The sequence below is a fragment of the Castor canadensis genome, chromosome 13 (genome assembly GCF_047511655.1).
Source record: "Castor canadensis chromosome 13, mCasCan1.hap1v2, whole genome shotgun sequence".
In the NCBI taxonomy this organism is placed as follows: Eukaryota; Metazoa; Chordata; class Mammalia; order Rodentia; family Castoridae; genus Castor; species Castor canadensis.
This window is the reverse complement of record NC_133398.1, coordinates 33,878,096-33,883,816: the sequence shown is the minus strand read 5'-3', so window position 1 is coordinate 33,883,816 and position 5,721 is coordinate 33,878,096. Positions and strand designations below refer to the sequence as shown.

At 44.2% G+C, this 5,721-nt stretch overlaps 1 pseudogene; it reads right to left on the bottom strand.

Moving 5' to 3' along the window:
• Positions 1-1,029: 1,029 nt before the first annotated feature.
• Positions 1,030-2,160, bottom strand: LOC109691425 (heterogeneous nuclear ribonucleoprotein A1 pseudogene; annotated as a pseudogene).
• Between the last annotated feature and the right edge of the window lie 3,561 nt (positions 2,161-5,721).

Genomic DNA, 5,721 nt, shown 5'->3' with positions numbered 1-5,721 from the left:
AACAAGTGTTAGCGAGGATGTGGGGAAAAAGTAACCCTTTACACTGCTGGTGGGAATGCAAGCTGGTGCAACCACTCTGGAAAAAAATTTGGAGGCTACTTAAAAATCTAAATATAGATCTTCCATATGACCCAGCAATCCCATGCCTGGGGATATAACCAAAGGAATGCGACACAGGTTACTCCAGAGGCACCTGTACACCCATGTTTATTGCAGCACTATTCACAATAGCCAAGTTATGGAAACAGCCAAGATGCTCCACTACTGATGAATGGATCAAGAAAATGTGGTACTTGTACACAATGGAATTTTTACTCAGCCATGAAGAAGAACGAAATCTTATCATTTGCAGGTAAATGGATGGAACTGAGTGAGGTTAGCCAGGCTCAGAAGACCAAAAATCATATGTTCTCCCTCATATGCGGACTTTAGATCAAGGGCAAATGCAGCAATGTGGTTGCACTGGGATCACATGACAAGGGGAGAGCACATACGGGAGGTATGGGGATAGGTAGAAAACCCAAAACATGAAAGCGTTTGATGTCCCCACTCCAGAGGAACTAATACAGAAACTAAAGTGACAGAGGTTATCATGAGAATGGGATCAGTGTAAAGATCAGTTAGAGATGAATCAACTTGGGTTGTAACACATTTGTACATGACAGCAGTGCTAGGAATCTCTCTGTACAGCTACCCTTTACTCAACTAGCAAAAACGCTTTGTCTTCCTTATTATGCTTATGTCTTCTCTTCAACAAAATCAGAGATAAGGGCAGAACAGGACCTGCTTGGAAGCAAGGGAGTGGGAGGAAGGGGAGAAGGTGGGGGAGGGGGACAGGGGGCAGGAATGACCCAAACAATGTATGCACATGTGAATAAATGAATTAAAAATAAAATAAAATATTTCTTTGTACCGGCTAGGCCCTGCCGCCACTGTGCATGGCTGAGTTCACATATATGTTGTAACCTGTAGCTTCCCTGTCACTCTCTGGCTCTCCTCTCCTGCTAAGCTTTGTTTCCTGGTGACTACTTAAAACCTTCTGCCACTGCCATAGCTACTACTGCTGCTGGCACCACCACAGCCACCCTGGTTTTGTGGTTTAGCAAAGTATTGGCCTCTATCACCATAAGGGCCAGAGCTTCGGCCTCCAAAGTTTCCTCCCTTCATGGGTCCAAACTCTGAAGATTGATTGTTGTTAATTGCCAAAGTCACTGTAGCCTCCACCACCTCCAAAATTGCTTCCACTACCACCACCAAAGTGGTGCCTCCTGTTGTTATAGCTGTCATAGTACCACTCCTGCCATAGCCACTGCCCTGGTTTCCATAGCCCTGTCCACCACTTCCACAGCCTCTGCTTCCTCCAGAGTAGCCAGGGCTGCCTCCTCCATAACCACCATCATTACCAAATCCATTGAGCCATCCCACTGCCACCATATGTACCACCATCAGGGCTACCACCAAAGCCACCTCAGCCACTGAATTTTCCTCCCTGACCAAAATTGTCATTGCCACCAAAACCACCTCCACAACCACCACCAAAGTTTCCAGAACCACTTCGATCTCTTTGGCTAGATGAAGCACTAGCCATCTCTCGTTTTGACAGGGCTTTCCTTACTTTGCAGCTGTGGCCATTCACTTCGCAGCTGTGGCCATTCACAGTACGGTGTTTCTGAATGACCATCTTATCCACAGAGTCATGGTCATCAAAGGTGACCAAAGCAAAGCCCCTTTTCTTTCCACTGCCTCGGTCTGTCATGATTTCTATCACTTCGATTTTTCCATACTGTTCAAAGTAATCTCGAAGTTGATGTTCTTCAGTGTCTTCTTTAATGTCACCAACAAAGATCTTTTCCAGTTAAGGGGGCCCCTGGTCTTTGAGAACCTTCTCTTGAGACAGCTCATTTTGCTTCCACAGCTCTTCCATCCACCTTGTGTGGCCTTGCGTTCATAGCTGCATCCACCTCCTCCACAGTGGCATAAGTGACAAACCCAAAGTCCCCAGAGAGCTTGGTGTTGGACCCCTCGTTACCACACAGTCCAGGAGGGTTTCCAATTGTTCAAAATGGCTGCTCAGACTCTCATTGGTTGTTTCAAAGCTCAGCCTCTGATGAAGAGCACGTGCAGCTGCTTGGGCTCTTTAGGAGACTCTGCCTCAGACATGACGGCTGTGGGAAGAGGGACTGAAGCGATGCTTGCTTGGCCACATCCACTAATGGATCCACAGAGGTTTGACTTTTGTATGTCACATTGCAAAGGTAACCAACATTAGTGCTGTTGGTCAGACATTTCCGGTTCTCCCTTGTTCTGTGCACTTCCTGAACCTCTGTGGTTGGATGGGGCCAAGGAATTAGTTCCGGAAACAGAGGAGACATGTGGATCACTTGCAGGGAGAGCATTTTGTTGCTAGAGTTACTGCTCTTCCCTCTGAATGGTGCCAGCCTTGTGTGAAATGGTCCTCAGCCGTGGGCACTGGATAATTTTTATGTGTGTCTTGTTTTCTCCCTGTCCCCCATGGGCCTGCAGTAGACATGCAGCATGAGTGAGGAACAAGTCTTTCTCCATGGAAGCGCTTGGGTTGTCTCTGCAGCATTGTCTACTCTATCCTGACACCAAATATATCCATATTAAAAGGAAGGGAAGCTGGGAGCTGGTGGCTCACGCCTGTAATCCTAGCTACTCAGGAGGCAGAGATCAGGAGGATCACAGTTCAAAGCTAGCCCCAGGCATATAATTCCTGAGATCCAATCTTGAAAAAAACTCCATCACAAAAAAGGACTGGTGGAGTGGCTCAAGCAATAAGAACACCTGCCAAGAAAGTGTGAGGCCCTTGAGTTCAAACCCCAGAACCATTTCAAAAAGAAAAAAAAAAAGGAAAGGAGAAGGGGTGGGGGAGCCAGTGGTAGAGGTAAGATGAGTCCTCAGCTAATAGGACATAAAATAAATAAATCATGTAGAAAATTGTTGATCTAAGGAACAATTAAATTAACATATTATTCAAAACAATCACCAGAGAACAGAAAGCAAAATCACTAAAAGTAGTTTTTCATCCCAGCTACTCAGGAGTCAAAGATAGGAGAATAGTGGTTTGAGGCCAGCCTGCACAAAGGTTAGTGAGACACTACCTCAAAAACAAGCCTGTGTGGTAGTATACACTTATAATTCAGCTACTTGGGAGGTAGAAGGATTGAAGGCCGAGGCCAGCCCAGGCAAAAAAGGGTGAGGGATTGGCTTAAGTGGTAGCTATCAAGCTCAAGACCCTGAGTTTGAACCCCCAGTACCACCAAAAAAAAAAAAAAAGTTTCTCCTGGGGAGTGAGGTTAGGGCTGAAGAATGAAGAGGCAAAGACATTTTGATTGATTATTGTAAACCTTTCTCTATTCTTTGATTTTTGAAATTAAGTCTGTTTTAAAGATCAGAAAAGTGGATACCAAAGGTGATACAGGAAGCCAGTCCATTTCCCACTTCTGTTTACCAACACAGAAACAAGCAATAGTCAGTTCTGTGTATGTTCTTACAGGAATAGAATAAAAATATCAAACACACAGGCTCACTCGCCTGTATTTGACATATATTGGAGACATTCCCTACCCACACGTTTGAAGCTTCTTTTATTTAAAATAGTTGTGCAGTCTCCCATGGTCTGGATATGCTGTCATTTACTGGCTCCTGTCAGGTTGTTTCTCATTTGAATGTTTTTTTTTTAATTTTTTAAATTTTATTTTTTTCTTTATTCATTTATTCATATGTGCATACATTGTTTGGGCCATTTCTCCCCCTCATTTGACTGTTTCTGACAATACTTTACACATATGTCAGCCTACCTAAAGGCCAAAATACTGGAAGTGGAATTACCTGGTATGTGCCTTCATATGTCTGAGTGTACAGAGGTTGTGTCAGAATACACTGCCACCAGTCCTGGATAGATGCTTTAGGCCTGTGTCTTACCTATAAGATCTACTGACTTGGCTTGAAGAGGAATTAAGGTAGTAGGATTTATTTCTAAATCATCCCCTTACTTCCCCATTGAAATAAATGCAATCGAAACTGTTATGTAATATTACACTGCCATGAAGAGTTCTAAGTTATTTCACATTCATGGAATGTGTATGACTCATTCTTTCCTTTGCTCAACAAATACTTGAAGTTCCTTCTGTGACCAGGGGCTGGTAGACATAGTATGAATAGATGGATGGATGGATGGATGGATGGATGGATGGAAGGATAAATGGACAGACAACCAAACCGTATTTCAGCTATAATTCTTGTAATAAGTTAATGCAATGAAATGAGATTCAGGGTAATTTTTTCTTTCCAACACTAAAAAATACATTCACACACACAGAGATACGAGTATAAGTCAGTGATTCTTTCTCCACTATTCAGTGTAGAACCGTAGAATCAGTGAGTGAATTGGAGAGTGAAATTGTGACATTGTGGTGTTTACAGCTCATCCAGTTCTCCCACTCCTACATTTGGTTTTTGTTTTGATGTACTGGGATTTGAACTCAGGGCCTCATGTTTGCTAGGCAGGTACTCTACCACTTGAGCCACTCCACCAGACTCCAACTCCTACATTTAGATCTATGCTTCTCTGCTTCCCCTCCCCTGTCTTATGGCTGGCATGAGTAGGTTTTTTGACCTGACTGGGGGGGAGCTAGGGATTAAGAAAAAGACACAAAGACAGATATAGAGAAAAGCTGTGATTGGGTGGGTCTGATGCTCCTGATGACCCTCTCCACCTCCAAGCACATTTATTTATACAGCATGTATGAGAAAATAGGATGAAATACAGATCGAGTTCTCACGGGTCCAGTTGTGTAGGTGGCAGGAACAGAGAAGCTGTGGTGTGTTTTTATTTTAGCACAGACTATCCTGATCAGGTCAGTGTGTCCTGTTTTTCTTGCAAGGTAGCTTTGCTGAACCTTGCCTCCCCTTGGCTGGTTCCGTGCCTATCAGCCAAGAGGCCCTTGACATAGCCGTGCTCATGTCAAGGCCTTCTTCTACTGCTTCAGTCTCCCACACCCCTGAATCTCCATTCCTACTTCTCCCTCCCCTGCTCCTTCCAGGCACAGGTCTAGGCAAACTTCCCTTTGCTGCTGAACTTACATTAGGGTATAGTCCCATCTTCCCTATTCCCTGGTTCAACATTAACACCCCTATCCTTGACAGGGAGTAGGGGACTCCTTTCTAGACCAAGGTTAGATCCCAAAGCTCTCTTGCCTAGAATCATCAGGAGCCTCTCTTTGCCTCTTGATAAAGCTTGGTGTCAAAGCCTGAGGTTATCACCACCTGGAATAATAGTAAATACCCAGGGTGCATTGACTTGACCCTATGCGGGGCTCTTGGTAAAGCACTGTGCATACACTATTCTATTTCACCTTCATAAGGTGAGATCATATCATCACCCCAATTTTATAGATAGGACAACTAGGCCACTGAGAAGTGATCTGGCTCTAGGCTGCCTATTTAGGAAGAGGAGATATAGTGATGTGTATCCTGTTTTCCAAGGCTGACTGTAATCATGGAGCAGCGTGATTGGTACCACTTCAATACACCTTTCTGAGATTCCTCTTAAGGGACAGAATCCAAGGTTACCTCTCCCTTACCTCCAGGTTCCCTTGTTATGGATGGTCTCCTTGTAAGACACTTTGCCATGCATCTCTCCACCTCTTACTAGGCTGGGAATAATTCAGATACTCAGAAATCCAAGTATACTCAGAA